Source organism: Pholcus phalangioides, unplaced genomic scaffold (genome assembly GCF_987345545.1).
Source record: "Pholcus phalangioides strain wild (caught in Gottingen) unplaced genomic scaffold, Ppha-v1.0 ptg000027l_1, whole genome shotgun sequence".
Taxonomy (NCBI): Eukaryota; Metazoa; Arthropoda; class Arachnida; order Araneae; family Pholcidae; genus Pholcus; species Pholcus phalangioides.
The window spans coordinates 14,194,925-14,212,007 of record NW_028301617.1 but is presented as its reverse complement, the minus strand read 5'-3'; the positions used below and the strand labels follow the sequence as shown (position 1 = coordinate 14,212,007).

General features: G+C 36.6%; 1 long non-coding RNA gene across 1 annotated transcript; it reads left to right on the top strand.

Moving 5' to 3' along the window:
* The first annotated feature begins 261 nt into the window (after positions 1–261).
* Positions 262–12,801, top strand: LOC149068515 (uncharacterized). The gene is made up of 2 exons (XR_016195238.1): positions 262–417; positions 8,260–12,801. It is a non-coding gene; the product is annotated as an uncharacterized LOC149068515 (long non-coding RNA).
* The last annotated feature ends 4,282 nt before the right edge of the window (positions 12,802–17,083 follow it).

Below are 17,083 nucleotides of genomic sequence, written 5' to 3'. Positions count from 1 at the left end.
CTCATCCGGTAAACGAAGGATGGTAGTTCGTAGCGGTTGTTCTTTGAAAAAAAATAACAAGAAAATTTTTCAACGGATTCGGTTAGATTTTGAGTTGACAGAAACAATTTATTAGAACGATTAATGGAGATGAAATTTGAATATTTGACAAAAGCCATGTCATACAAGATAAAAAAAAAAAAGTTAATTACGTCACATCAGATCGAGGAAAAAAACTGTAACAACCACTACGAACTTTATTCTTTGTTTATCTCGATGGTCAAGTACAGTCACAGACGGCAATGTTTATCCGATGTTTATTGCCGTTTGGATCGTGCTCTCGTCGATGTTGATCGTTAGATGGTCATAACTTGTAAAAGGATTTAATTAGGATTCCTTGGGCGGATTCATTCGTGTCGAGTTCACATTCAAGTATAGGTCAGTAGATGCGCGTAGAGTATTTTTTACTGTTCAATATTTCTCCTGTGAGTTCAAAAATTACTCTGTAACACTTGTATATAGCACGTATATTAATGAAAGAAGTGTTCATTATTTGTTATTGTTTGGTTCCCGTTGGCCACCCACACGTCAAGGATCGTGCTCTGTCATTTGATGTTGGAATGCCGAGACTTATTTTATAAGTGATTTCTATTTATTTTTATAAGAATGATTTACATTGCCCTTCACTATTTGGCCCCATGCTAATGGGGTATAAGCTCTATTTATAGCTCCCCCTGGTGGGGGAAGGCAAAGTTTTTTTTTTTTGATGTGGACAAGGGGAAATACGTGACACCTGGCCAAAACTAGCCAGGGCGTTCATTTCATCTTGAGTAAAATATACAGAGTATCATATTTCAACTCTAGTGAATTCAACTGGTTTTATGGAAGTCTATAAAAAATAATTGTAATATAATTTATGAATAAAATCATGATATCAGTCACTTGCAGAAATTTGCTGAGAAAAAAGGAAAAAGTGCCCCCCCCTCTCTGTCAATGCTCTTTTATCTCACATTCAACAACTCTCAAGTCATCGGGGGGAGGGGATAAATCACTGAAACGAAGAAAATTGAGCTAATCTTCTATTTGTAATTTATTTTTTTAAATGACTCAATCTTCAAAGCTACAGTTGAAAAATCATGTAAAGGCCAATTTCCGCACTGTTTGTAAAGCTGTACAAATCGGATGGAGAAAAATTAGCAACATTGATCTTGTGTGGTTGCTAAAACATTTATCAGTTGGCAAATATCAACTTTGTCACCAAATTCGGGATAGATTTAATACAGAAATGATTGACACAAATGCTGTCTCAGGGAGGAAAATATTTTATTCACCAAAACTGGATATTACATTTATTAGCCTTACTCCCCATCCATGAGCTGCTGGCATTTGGCTCAAACATTCCAAATTGTTGTGGCGAACCATTCCATTTGTGTGTTGGTGCACCATCTGTGGACAATAGTCTACTTCCAAACCACACATGCACCTTGTCCATATTCCTCTGTGGAACTTATAACAAATATATACATGTTGGAATGTGTGTGTGTATTGTGAACCTGACAAAGTTTTGTTTCTGTGTAATGCTTGTTATGTGCAGTGCTGCTAACGTTCCTCACTATGACTGAATAATTTTATCGTAGTAGGGCTATTGCTCTCTGTGGCAAGACTTTTTAACAGAGAGATCAGCTCGCATTCGAGCCTTGAAGTTAGGAACCACCGAAGACCAACTTCAGCCAACCACCTCTGTGGCGATGGTGGGGGTTCAATATACAATATCATGCAATATCCCATTGTGTTGCAGTTTTAGACATCACATGTCATCCTTTGTTTTGGTTGATGGAAGCCAGATTGTGCGGTATAACAACACTGTGAAGTGCGAGATAGTCATGGGTGTGTTGGGGGAAACATCATAATACAAGTATGATCATAGGATGTGATGCCAATGCTCACCATACAGCATAGGGCAGCTCAGATATAAACCATAGAGGTGGAACACCAAGAATTCTTCATGGAAACAAATTTGGTTTGATTTATACAAAAAATTGACATATTTTTAAGACAAATAAAATTTTAATTGGTCGACGCATTTCAGCTCTACAATGGAGAGCCGTCACCAGGAGCTCATAGTCAGAAATCATGCAAATGAGTCGTGGAGGGACGATGTTTATTTCTGGTTGTATGTATTTGTCTGTAGAGTTTGAATTTGCTGAGGCAGAGTGGTCTTTGGATGTGAATTGGGGCGCCATCTGTTGCAAATGCATCGACCAATTAAAATTTCATTTGTCTTAAAAACATATCAGTTTTTGTATAAATTAAAACCAGGCAAATTTCTAATTTTTGTGATAAAATTTGGTTTGATCCAACAAAGGACACAAACCACCATTCTGTACACGAAATCATGAAGAGGTTATTGATCTGACTCTGGTTTCAATTAAATATTGCAAATGTGGTTAAGAACTGAAAGGTCAGTCATGAACCCTTTTTATCAGATCGTGTTGAAGCAGCATTCCTCACAACTGTTAACCCCAGACGGAAGCTTCATAACAATTTGATAATATCTGGCATTGTCAACAATGTCTCTATGGTAGCCAGTACACCAAAATAATTCTTTCTGCATCCCAAAAGATTGTTGTCATTAGCTGTGATAATCACCACCTATTTTTGCTGCCTATGCTTGCAATGGCAGCAGCGGGAAGAGTAACTGCTCTCCTTAATCATTCACATGGTGGTAGCACCATCTGTGCATTCCGCAGTGCTCACTGATCCCTCCCCCAGTGATTATTTTTTGGTGTTTAGCTGTCATGCTGAGTTGGTGTTTACGACATGAGAAAGCTTGTGTCAATCATTTCTACACAACCCAAGTAATTGTCAAGTGAGAGAGAAGACCCTCGTGTATAAAAAAAAAAAAAGTCATGTATAATGCAGAAACTAAATGATTACTATAAAACCTGTGTGTAATGGTACTGTAGGGAATTAAAAAATATATTGTTATAGGCAAGTTATCGTTATAGACAGTTTAAGCATTTGCACTATTTCTTATTCAATAGGAATTTCACCGGGACAAAATATAATATCGTTATAGAAAAATTCATTGTTATAGATAGTATTGCTACACAGAAGTTTCACTGTATGCAGTAATATAGGGGGGGGGGAGGGTGAATTCCCCTCCGCCCGTAGAATAAAGGCACATAATGGCAGTTTTAAAAATCTCGAATGGTACAGATAAGTTGAACCATAAGTGAGGGCTTGACAAATCCCGGGTTGTAAAAAATCAGCATTTGTACCTGTAATTTTCTATGTGTTATAAAATTTATGCAGAAGTGTTTGCGTCTCTTCTGTTTTTGGTTTTTGATTATGTACGGCTTTGGGTATTCTGCAATGATGGACACTTCCTCTGGAAGAGATACAATGCTGGTTGCTGAGATCATGTGATCCAAAAGTCGAACTGATAGTTGCAGAACATATTTGGCAGTGTTTAAACACTTGGTGCTCATCAGCTTTCCTTGTGCTCATCAGCTTTCCTTGTGCTCATCAGCGTTTTTAGATGCCTGGAGAACATCTTTGAAATAAAGTACACAAAAGGTGAAACCCGGCAGTACCATATGCATGAATCTCTGTGATGGTGCTGTTGCATTCAACAATCCAAAGGCCCTGAAGAAAAATTTGAACAGTCCAAATGGCTTTGTTATTGCTGTTTTTGGGATATCTTCTTGTGTTGCAGGGATCTGATGTAAAGCTTTTGCAAGATCTGGGGGGTAAATATTTGTCTCTCCCCCCCCCCCCCAGCAGCACCCGGAGACAGTTTTTGGATGCGTGGAACGGAGCGCAGAAAGCTTACCCAGCAACTTTGAGATGGTCTGCAAATTGCTTGGGTAAGTAGGTGATCAAATTTTCTCTTGGCTGCTCGCAGATTGTCCAATGTGCAACGTCCCTTATGGGAGTTGCTTGCCCGGTTCGAAATATCCAGCAATAAAGTGGCAAACGACAAGTGGAAAATGATTAGAAACAAACTTTCGCATGAAATATTATTATTTATTCAAATTAATTATATGGGTTAGTTAATTTTAACAATGGATTAGTATATCTTGGAGCCCTCTATTTGACGTTAACAGTAAAGATACTGGCTCACCAATTGATGATCAACAACAGTCAACTTGTGCAGTGATCGGACATCCGATGTTGTTAGCTTTTCCGTAAATACCAGAGGAGTTTTCTCAGTTGAGAACCGGAACACCTTGATCAGTTCCTGGGGGCCTCTCGGTTGAAGGCCGGACCACCTTGCTCAGCTCCGGGGGGCCTCTTGGTTGAGGGCCGAACCACCTTGATCAGCTCCAGGGGGCCTCTCGGTTGAGGGCCGAACCACCTTGATCAGCTCCGGGGGCCTCTCGGTTGAGGGCCGAACCACCTTGATCAGCTCCAGGGGGCCTCTCGGTTGAAGGCCGAACCACCTTGATCAGCTCCGGGGGCCTCTCGGTTGAGGGCCGAACCACCTTGATCAGCTCCGGGGGCCTCTCGGTTGAGGGCCGAACCACCTTGATCAGCTCCGGGGGCCTCTCGGTTGAGGGCCGGACCACCTCGATCAGCAATGAAGAACTTTGACTGTGAAGATTGTTTTATATTTTGATTCCGGACCTGCCGGAAAACGGATTCAAATAATGTAGATTATTGCATTTTAACAATTCAGCCTAAGGCCAATAGATACGGTAGTAAGACGGTGAACCGTCCTACTAGAGGGCTTCAGTTGAACAGAACAAGATTAGACGAACGCAATGTGAGAGACAAAGAGGGAGGAATTTATACTCCCCTTTTACAAGAAGTTTGGGACCACATGTCCTCGCATGGCCTTTTCGCCTCAACAAATTTATCGAATTTGCATATTCATGCGTCACTATTATAAACATTACAATTTAATTACATTGGAATCTGGCAACATGACATAATCCGGAGAGCTGATCAGACTCTCCCGATTATGTAAACATTACCAACATAACAATATGAAATGAATTGTTCCGACGGAGGTCTGCAGCCCCCCGCCGAAAATAAGTGAGTACAACACTATATTTTCGTATCCGCACAACGAGACTTGCAACAACTCCCCCGGGAAGTTCTTCGATAAAAATAATTTAAACTGGGCTAAGCCTCGCCCAACTATACATATATTGGATCAAACCCCTCCACGAAAATAGCGGCATCGTCGTCATGAGGGAAATTAATTTATGTGGGACATCAGTAGCCCGACCTCTGGCCCGTTCTCGTTCGACAGCCGAAAGACCCCACCCGCCGACTGCCGAACTAATCGAACACTCTGGCCCTTACCGGTTCGCCAGTGGGTCCTCGGGTGGTTTCCGGTAACTGAGAGGTCCCTGGGGTCTAAAATAAGAAGGAATTTCCCACATAACGACAAGACCACCATTAACGTAGAGGGATCGGATCCCGATACGTTACATTTGGTAGCCTACAAGGTTTTGACGCAACTGGTGGGCCTCTGGTCTCAATACAGTGTTGAAGGTTATGCTTAACAGTCCTAAACGTTGCTACCATTTTTGTCAGTTCAGGAAACGGCTAGAATTCGGTGGATTCACTGCTGTCCCGGATGTTTTTTATTGCTGGAGCAGCTACCTTGCAATGTGAATGAAGCTGAGTGGGTGGGTTGATTAATTGATTGCTCCAAACATCAATAAGCAACCTGAAATGTCACAGAAAGTCAGATCTGATGATTGATTGAATGAAACAGCAACAATGATGAATGACCAATGAAATACACTGCAGTATATATATATATATATATATAGTCCCAGATCTAGCTTTAACTGTCGCTGACAGAAGGTATTGATGGCAGTTCCGTTTGCAGCAAACAACTAAAGCTTGCCTGGCCGGCATCGAGAATCTTCTTTGCCTAGTAGTACTACAGCTACATCGGCGCCAGTGTCTATCAGAAAATGCAGGCCTAAGGATATATATGAGAGTTGCAGTTGCTGTATGTTTGATGTGCCACCACCCGATGTGCAGAGTGATGTTCCCTGGTTAAAGTTGCATGGCTTTGAGCACTTAAATGTGTTTCTTCCAAAGCGTTGATGATACCAGCACTGTCCCTTGGCATTTTCGACTGTGAGATCGTGATCTGGAAAGGTGTTGAAAGTTCTGTCAGTGAGGTTGGGTCCAAATGTGAAGTGATTTGTAGCAGCATGTCTTTCAGCAGATGGTCACAGCAAGTCTTTAGGAGATCTCCAATGCGAAATGCTTTGCTCCACATTTGAAGAAGTAACCGCGATAGCTTCTTGTCGCGTAACTGCATGCCGGAAATCAAGTCCTTGACACACTGTGTCTCGCTATCGAAGTACTGAGCACACAGGTGATCTTTCAGAGCTATGTGGGGGACTAGCAAGCATGGCTTCACAGAGGGAGAACTAGCGAGCATGTGTCCAACCATGGCCAGTTCCTCCTGTTTCAATGCTTCTACATGATGTAACTTCTTATCTCGATCGTTACTCAATCAAAAGTGAATTGTGACTCAAGCTTCGAGCTGTGCAGGAACCACACAGATGAGTTCAAATGCCAGAATTGAGGTGGTTTGATTGCACCAGATTAACAATAGTTAGTTCTTGATCCATTATGAGATTTGCGATGAATAATAAAAAATATCGGTTGCACAGTATAGAAAAAAAATATATGAGACTCATAATTGAATCACGTGTTGTATAAAAAAAATTTCAATTTATTTGTGTATGGCAGGAATTATAAGAATATAAAATAATATAAAAGCATTCTTGACAACAACAATCATGGCCATTCACGAACGTGTTTGAAAACCAACTAAAAAATTACACATTGTTGACTGCCTTGATCGAGTCCCCACTAGCTATTCATTTTTAATCGATGGCAATCACTTTTTTATGGACAGTGTGCATCCTTTTTTTCAGTTATTCATAGTTTTAGTTTGTGGATTTGGTTTAGTTCTTCATCATTGTTTATATTTTGAGTTGCTGCAATTACGAATCACAACCAGTCGTTGTCTATCAGCCATGTCATTAGGCAATTTGCCTATTTTGTCTGTGATTTTCTATTTGTGTATGCAACTGGATCAGAGCAACTAGTCTTCAAATGAAGAGTACTACCACTCCATTAAAAAATAAATAAATAAAAACCACTCACACAGGTGAAAAAAACTTTCAAGTCCTCGTGTGTGATGACCAAAGTGCCTCCCACTGTTCGAAACCTCAAAATGGCAAAATAGTACATGAATACAGTAAATACATATGGAAATAAGTTCAGTAGAGCTTTCTCTTTTCTGATACAAAAACTTGAACAATACCAGAAACAGATAGAAAAGCTGTCTGAATCTTAAGTCTGCCTGAGCATCCAAAACTGCCTGAAAGGGTCATTTGATTTTTGTTTGTTTTTTTGTTAGCTACCAAACCTACGGCTTCGGAGGCATGATCTTGGTTTCCCATACTTTTCTATGGGAAAAATCTCCTTCCATTTCACCAACATTTAAAAAATTTTCTGTTCACCTTTTTTTAAGTACTCAATTTTTTTCTTCTCTCAAATTCTATGGACATTTATGCATTTTATGCAATTTAGCCTGAGCATTTAGGATTTTAATTGTTATTTTTTTCTTCAACAACATGCCACTTTTTCAAAAATCGCTGAAATTCACTGTTACTTTGTGCCATAAAATTTCTTCAAATCATTCCAATAAAAAATCCTCTCTCTAAAGTATGTAACGCCTTAGTGTTGCAAAATACGCAAAATTTCAAGACATTTGAACAAGCAGTGTTTCAAAAAATGTTCCTTATTTGACAAAAAACTCAAGTTTTCAGAAAATAGCATTTTAATGAAAAACATTAGCATATATAATGCCGGCCAATAGTTCGTATAAAAATACGTTAAAAATACTTCTGGTGCAGGTAGAACGAAAACTCGAACATGAGCGCGGAAAATTTTACAGTATTTAAAAATCTGGAAATGTGTTTCTTAGAAGATGTGCTTGCACTCACCCCATTAAGCTGATAAAATCTTTATAATAAATTGACAACATTCATATAACTAATTGCATTAAGTCTTATAAAGTTCCCAATTTCTTTTATGGTTATAGATAGACCTATTATCTTTAGTTTGATTTTTATTTTTCATGTATGGTTCTTGAGGCTGGTGCTTTGGACAGTATGGTAAATATATATCATGGTTTTTACGTGATTTCCCAAAAACTTATCAAACTTGATTATAATATATAAGATAGATATAGATCCAGGCTTTGTGATGATGATATATTTTCTTTTACAGATAATCAAAGATTTCCGTCATAATCTTCTGGATAAAACAGTCGAATCTTCACAAAGTATTATTCAAAGGAAAAGATTTTTAAAAACATTGAATTTAACAACTATCATAGGATATATAAGAAACTTGATTGTCTGCTCTCTGTTCAAACACATCGTTAAGAATATGGGTGAATCATCTGCAAGATCACATAACGATGATGATGTGGTTAAAGGCAATGTCAGTTTCATTCCAATTTAGACAAAATATGATTGATTTCAAACTGAAGAAAACTCACATGAGTGAGTGCTGCAGAAGAGCATTTGATGAAAAGGAATGATATAGACTAGTGTCCACATAAATGTTAGACTGAAATCTTAGTACTGTAGAAAATATATATCAGTGTGATATGTGTTGTAAAAAATTTTAACAAATCATCACTCACAGAAAAGAAGATACATCAGTACTACATCTGTTAAAGAACGTTCCATCCAATCGACACTTTAAACAAGCACACTTGAATTCCCACTATAAAGGAGTTGCATGACTGTGAATTTTGTGAGAAAGAATAGGTTTTATAAAAAATTTAAACATACACAGAAGATCCTGCACACGAGATGACTGATATGATTATGATAATAATTGCGATAAACATTTTCTGACATTTGGAATTTGAAATAACACGAAAGAGCCAACATTCTGAAAAAGCGAAACAAGTATGAAATCTGTTGTAGCAAATTTTCTCTACCAGGCAATTTTAACAGATGCAAAATATGGGAAAGAAATTGCGTGAGTGTAGAATCTGTGGTAAAACCTTTTCTCAACTGGGCGATCTAAAATCACACCACAGGGTCCATACTGGAGAGAAGCCACACAAGTGCAATATCTGTCATAAAAAATTTTCTCAAAATAGCAATTTAACCGTTCACAAACGTATTCACACTGGGGAGAAGCCACATGAGTGCGAAATCTGTGGTAAAACATTTTCTCGAGTAGGTGATTTAAAATCACACAACAGGGTGCACGGTGGCAAGAAGCAACATGAGTGTGATATATGTTGTAAATCATTTTTCACCAGCAGCAGTTTGAATATACACACGAGAGTCCACACAGGAGAGAAACCACATGAGTGTCAAATCTGTGGTAAAGCATTTTCTCAAGTGGGCAATCTAAGATTGCACAATAAGCTCCATAGTGGAGAGAGGCCACACAAGTGTGTAATCTGTAGTAAAACGTTTTCTAGTAGCGGCTATTTGAACATACACAAAAGAGTTCACACTGGTGAGAGGCCACATGAATGTGATTTTTGTTTCCGGAAGTTTCTAACCAGTTCTCATCTGAAAAAGCACAAGTTGATTCATTCTGAAGGGAGTTCAAATGAAATTGCTAGCATCAAGCAAATGACTTAGTATACGCATGTCTGTATATCATACGTATGTATACTATTTCAGTGGAAGAACCTGCACCACTTTGACCTCTTCGCTCCAGAGGTAAACTTAGTGTATCTCTGGATATGTGTACCATTCTTTTTAAAGAGCATTTTGATACACAATAAACACAAATCAATTAAAAAAAATTTTAATGGTCAGTCTTGACTCAGGTTTTAAGAGGTTAAAGTGATAAATAGAATTGTTGGAAGAAAAGAATAAATAAATGAAAGAATCCAATGAAAACTCCTCCAAAATCTAATAAATAAAATAAATCTTTTTTATTTATTCTGTGAGAAGTTTGATTATGTTTTTACCAATTTTCCATTTTAAAGTAGCTTTTCGTGGATCTTTTATTGACTTGTATACTAAATTATTGGTGGAACCTCCTCAATGGAACCTTTCAACTACACCGATGTCTTTCAGTATCCAATATAGACATGAAATTATTTAATGTATTAACGCTAGATATTTCACATGATAAAAACGTTTTTCATTATTGGATCACCATATCCCATAGCTGCCAAGTCTCCCGAATTTATACTCCATCTCTTGGACTCCCGAAAAATTCTTATATCTCCCAATTTCCCTGTGATTGTAAAAAATCCCTACTTTGAGGAAAAAAATTATTTCCAAAAAATCTACCTTAAAAAAAAAAAAAAAGACTTGCTTTCGTTTTTAATCCCCAAAATATAGATTACCACCATTGAGTCAAATCACCGAAAAATATTTTTGTGGTTGTTGTTTGCGGGGGTAAAAATTCACCAAACAGTCAAGTATCAATTTGGCTTTCTGACATCCGATATTGTTGAGATAATTTGTCTCTGTTTTGCCTATATGCAAGGCAGCAACAATTATTTTGTCAGCTGGGGCAATCACGCATCTTGGCGCCACCATGTAATGTTAAGAAGCTGTTGAAGAGTGAATTCAGCGCCGTTCACTCTGGTCCAGCACCTCCTAGAGATAGAAGGCATCCACACGCTGCTCATGATGTCAGCAAGTAGTCCACTTTCCCTCAGAATATTCAGGGAAAAAAATTCTGCTGCTCATGCCAGTATCATCATTGTTCGGGGGGGGGGGGGAAAGATCTGGTGATTTTTATGCTCCATATTCAATCACCATGCAGTATTTGTGAGCCAACCAGGTAGATTCTACGCCAGAATAAGAACAAACAAATAGGGTGCTAGGGTTCAAAATGTGGCAAACTTTCTAGGTCGTCTTAATGATGTTACAGATGAACTTGGGAACCCATGCGGAAGCCTATCTCTGACTAGACCTTCCTGCTCCCTAGTTGCGACCCTGGCCATATGTTCCATTGAGTCTGTAGGCCTATGTCTCATTTCGGACCGATGGCTGATTTTTTTGTTCGCGAAATTTTATTTGAGAGCAGTAATGACAGGCACAGTAGACTCTCGACTATCTGGCCTGCATACTGTATATGGCCTAATTTAAAAACAATAATGCATTAATGAATTACAATATTACCTTTTCCCATTTGTACAATCATTTATCAGTTTTGTTTTGCTCGAATGTGTTGTTTTTTTATTGTTTACATATCATAAAAAATTGAAGTATTAAATTACAATTCCACAACACTGAATGAATTAATAGTACAGTCGAATCTAGTTTTAACGAATACCATTATAGCGAAAATATCATTTTATACATAGCGAACACTTTTCTAATCCTCCAGATAAGCTTTCATAGGAATAACCTATACTTCGAGGTCAGAAAATATGAATAAGAGCAGGCTTCAGTATAAAAAAAAGGCATTTCTATGGTATGGGTGGCAAGTGAATTATGTATTTATAGAACTCCGTATCTGGCTCGCCCTTCCGCCACATTAGGCTGGATGGTTCGGAGTCTATTATAATTTGACCTACTGGTTGATGATTGGCGACTTGGCACTAAACAGCGATCCTTTGCACAGGATTGTTTTTGCAAAACTAGACTGATCATATTTCCTTGAGAAAAATGCGGGAAAATATGGGACACTGCTGATTATCGCCAAAAATGATGCCAAAAAGTAAGCAAAGTCGCCAATCGCGGAAAACCAGCGCCACTTCAAACTTCAGTGAATTAAAAAGAAAAGAAAACAAATGTTTTGAGGTGAATAGTTACTCGTAATTATCGTAATGCAATTTCTGAGTTAAAAAGATAATTTTATTGATTTGAAGAATGAATGAATAGTCAAGTTGGCTTCGTTGAAAAACTGGGACATTTTTACAAAAAAAAAAGTCAGGACGTATAGTCACCCTATGCAAAACAAAAAAATCCCTAAATTTTTGCTTTCACCTATGAAAAGTCTCTGGAACGTTTTCAAAAATCTCTTTTATATTTATTTTTGTGCGGTATTGGGATCGACCAGCAAGGCCTCTGCACTGTTTTCTATAAACGTCATTCAGACTACCTAGTAAGTTTCCCACATTTTGAAACACAGCATCCTAATTAGTTTCTTCTTATTTTAGCATAGAAACTTCCTGATTGGCTCATAAATACAGTATAGTGATTAGATGTGGGGCATAGAAATAGTCAATTTTGAGCCTGATCATTTCTTCACAACGATGATACTAGCACGAGCTGGGAATTTTTTCCCTGAGGGAAAATAGACTACTTACTGACGTCACAAACAGACTGCAGAGGCCTATCTCGAGGAGTTGCTGGATCAACGCGGAAACCTTCCTAATTCTTATTAGTCAAAGTTGGCAGCTATGATATCTTTTATTAGTTTGTGATTATGTCAAAGGACGCAAAGAAAATTAAAAGATTAATTTTTAAAAAAACTATCTGAAAATAATGCTCATTACGAATATTTGTTGAAATTTTACTTTGAAAATCTTAAATTATTTAGTAAAGGTTCTGTCTATACAGGATATTGCTAATAGCTTTAGTTTTGTAAGTTTTTGCGAGACTGATGAATATTTTAAAAAAGGATGAAATATTTTGGAATTGAGTTATTTATTTGTGATGAACTTAGAATTATTAATAGACTTTTCTTATTGTTGTATAGCAATCGGATATTTTCCATATTTCAAACTGTTTTCATTGGATCATGTTGATTGGGTGCTTCCTTGTGATTACATGGTAATGTATTTATTACTCGGTGATCGAATCATATTAAAAATGTTAATAGAGATTGTGCACATCTTTTTTTTTGTAGTTTTTCAGTCGTTCTGGAAAACATCTTTTTGCAAACACTGCATTCATAGGGTTTCACCCCAGAGAGTGTTTTCATGGGTTTTTAGATGACCTTTTTGTGAAAACTGCTGTTTGCAAACACCACATTCACATAGGGTTTCTCCACATAGTAGATTTTTTCATGTTTTAGCGATGAAAATTCTTCCTTACAAACATCACATTCATAGGGTTTAAGTAGAGACGAGATGAATATTCAGTTTGGCCAAATAATGCTTAGGTATTCAGCCGAATATCTGTGTAAATCTAAGCACAAAAAACTAATTTTTTGAATATTTTATGTAAATTACAAATTTACTGATTATATTTAATAATGGGAAACATCAAACTTAAAATAGAATTCTACTGCTAGGTTCTCAGTCACCTCATTGGACATTTTGCCTGTTGTGGCCTTGTATTTGTATAATGTGGAAGTGAACATGAATTATACAAGTTCACCAACTGAAGGATGTACCTAGACAAGAAACATATTGAGCTACTGAAAGGGGCAAAGAACATCTAGATAGGAAAAATAAGTCCTAAATTTTATGATGCATTAATACTTGAGAGTAAATAATGTGGTTGGCATTTTCTTAGATTTAAAATTGTGACAGGTGTTGAAAGCAATGTTGATAATGCAATACCTCAGCTAATGAATTTCTCAGGCTAAAAATTTTTCAGCTAACGAATACAAATTCAGCTAATTAATTTCTCAGGCTAAAAATTTTTCAGCTAACGAATACAAATTTAGCTAATGAACATTTTCAATGATATGACTAACATAAAATAACTGCATTGTGAGCCGAATTTTTGTACCAATCATCAGAATTATTGTCACTAAAGGCCTGATTAACCGTCCACCTCTGAATCTTTTCTGATGCGTGTGTACCCATACTACTTCTTTAAAAGATTTCATATGAAATTAAAGATTCAGCCAAAATATAGAAAATGCATTGAAAAAAAAGGAGCCTATGTTTTCAGAGCACAAAGATGTTATTTTAGTGCAAGACTCGACATCACGCTGAACAGTCTGGATACATTCTAGATTATCTTTCTCATCTGTATGTATCAGACACAGAAATGAGCTGACAAAATCACAAATGGGTTGCGTCAACATGAGCTTCAGCAGACTAAAGCTGATGTTGGTTGTGTACATAATGAGAAATAAAAAGAGACCTTTGGTATCTCACACTCCTGTAGATTTTCATTTATCCAATTTTGAAGTCATTTGTTTTAGCCTTCAATCAGTTTTTGGCTTTTTTATACCATTCCTTGGTGTTAGTAAGAAAAATTACCTTTAAATTTTGGGTAGAAGCTGGAACGAATCAAACAATTTTCCTTAGGGAAATCACATTCCGGCTAACAAACATGATTTCAGAATGAATCAACTCTGTTAGCCGAGGTATCACTACAATGTTAATATATATTTATTTATTTACATTATTTGTGAATGGCAGGTCAGCACTTACATCACAAAGGGGGGGGGGGGGAGACAAAAAAAAAACCAACAGACAAACGAATAAAATAAACAAGCAAGTAAAAAAAAAAATATTCTACAACTATTAAAAGAAGTGTACATAAAATTACATAAAATAATACAATTGATAAGCTGAAAACCACAACGCCACTACAGTAGCTGGTTCAGAAATGATAAAAGCGATGAAAATTCTAAGCAAACAAATCAATTAAAAGGCATAGCACCAAAGATATGGAGACATATCATCGTTAAATTTGATTGTCAGTATCACAAGAATAAAAATCTTTTAGTACCAGTTTTTTAAAATATCTATATTTAAATAATAAATTGCATAATTAAAATTCAATATCAAACATTTTAAATAATCAATAATTTTATTTTCAATTAAAAATGACAATTTTATTTAGTTTGAATGAATTTTAAGAAAATTGAACCGCCGAATATTCAGTATTCAGCCAAAACATTAGCCGAATATATTCGGTTATTTGGCCAAATCACTATCCATCCCATCCTTAGGTATTCACCATGTGTGAATTATTTTGTGAGCATGTAGATGGGACATTGAAAATACTTTTTTTTGCAAACATCACATTCATATGGGTTTGACCCAGAGTGAACTTTCTCATCGATTTTTCTTGGCTCGTTCTGAATATCAGTTTGCAAACACTACATTTATCTTTTGTGGGATGATAGATAGCCTCTTTGTGAAAATGCTCATTCACAAATACTACATTCCTAAGGTTTCAGCCAAGAGTGAATTCGTTCATGGTTTTCTAGATAATTCCTTTGAAAAAATGTCTGTTTGCAAATACCACATTCATAGGACTTCAGTCTAGAATGAATTCTTTCATGGAGCCTTAGACTACCCATTTTAGAAAAAACACTTTTGCAAATACCACATTCATGTGGCTTCTCTCCAGTGTGAATTCTTTCATGGACTTTTAGAATACTCATTTCAGAAAAAGCACATTTGCAAATGCCACATTGATAAGGTTTCACTACAGAGTGAATTCTTTCGTGGCTAATGAGATTACCTTTTTGGGAAAATATCCGTTTGCAAATACCACATTCATAGGGCTTCAGTCTAGAATGAGTTATTTCGTGGACCCTTAGACTACTCATTTTAGAAAAAACACTTTTGCAAATACAACATTCATAGGATTTCTTCTCAGAGTGAATAATTTCATGGGCCTTCAGATAACTCATTTGAGAATAAGCACGCTTGCAAATACCGCATTCATAAGGTTTCGGCCCAGAATGAATTAATTCGTGGAACTTTAGACTACCCATATCAGAAAAAGCATGTTTGCAAATACCACATTCATAAGGTTTCTCATGAATTCTTTTGTGTTGATTGAGACTACCTTTTTGGGAAAACATCTTTTTGCAAACACTGCATTCATAGGGTTTCACCCCAGAGAGTGTTTTCATGGGTTTTTAGATGACCTTTTTGTGAAAACTGCTGTTTGCAAACACCACATTCACATAGGGTTTCTCCACATAGTAGATTTTTTCATGTTTTAGCGATGAAAATTCTTCCTTACAAACATCACATTCATAGGGTTTAAGTAGAGACGAGATGAATATTCAGTTTGGCCAAATAATGCTTAGGTATTCAGCCGAATATCTGTGTAAATCTAAGCACAAAAAACTAATTTTTTGAATATTTTATGTAAATTACAAATTTACTGATTATATTTAATAATGGGAAACATCAAACTTAAAATAGAATTCTACTGCTAGGTTCTCAGTCACCTCATTGGACATTTTGCCTGTTGTGGCCTTGTATTTGTATAATGTGGAAGTGAACATGAATTATACAAGTTCACCAACTGAAGGATGTACCTAGACAAGAAACATATTGAGCTACTGAAAGGGGCAAAGAACATCTAGATAGGAAAAATAAGTCCTAAATTTTATGATGCATTAATACTTGAGAGTAAATAATGTGGTTGGCATTTTCTTAGATTTAAAATTGTGACAGGTGTTGAAAGCAATGTTGATAATGCAATACCTCAGCTAATGAATTTCTCAGGCTAAAAATTTTTCAGCTAACGAATACAAATTCAGCTAATTAATTTCTCAGGCTAAAAATTTTTCAGCTAACGAATACAAATTTAGCTAATGAACATTTTCAATGATATGACTAACATAAAATAACTGCATTGTGAGCCGAATTTTTGTACCAATCATCAGAATTATTGTCACTAAAGGCCTGATTAACCGTCCACCTCTGAATCTTTTCTGATGCGTATGTACCCATACTACTTCTTTAAAAGATTTCATATGAAATTAAAGATTCAGCCAAAATATAGAAAATGCATTGAAAAAAAAGGAGCCTATGTTTTCAGAGCACAAAGATGTTATTTTAGTGCAAGACTCGACATCACGCTGAACAGTCTGGATACATTCTAGATTATCTTTCTCATCTGTATGTATCAGACACAGAAATGAGCTGACAAAATCACAAATGGGTTGCGTCAACATGAGCTTCAGCAGACTAAAGCTGATGTTGGTTGTGTACATAATGAGAAATAAAAAGAGACCTTTGGTATCTCACACTCCTGTAGATTTTCATTTATCCAATTTTGAAGTCATTTGTTTTAGCCTTCAATCAGTTTTTGGCTTTTTTATACCATTCCTTGGTGTTAGTAAGAAAAATTACCTTTAAATTTTGGGTAGAAGCTGGAACGAATCAAACAATTTTCCTTAGGGAAATCACGTTCCGGCTAACAAACATGATTTCAGAATGAATCAACTCTGTTAGCCG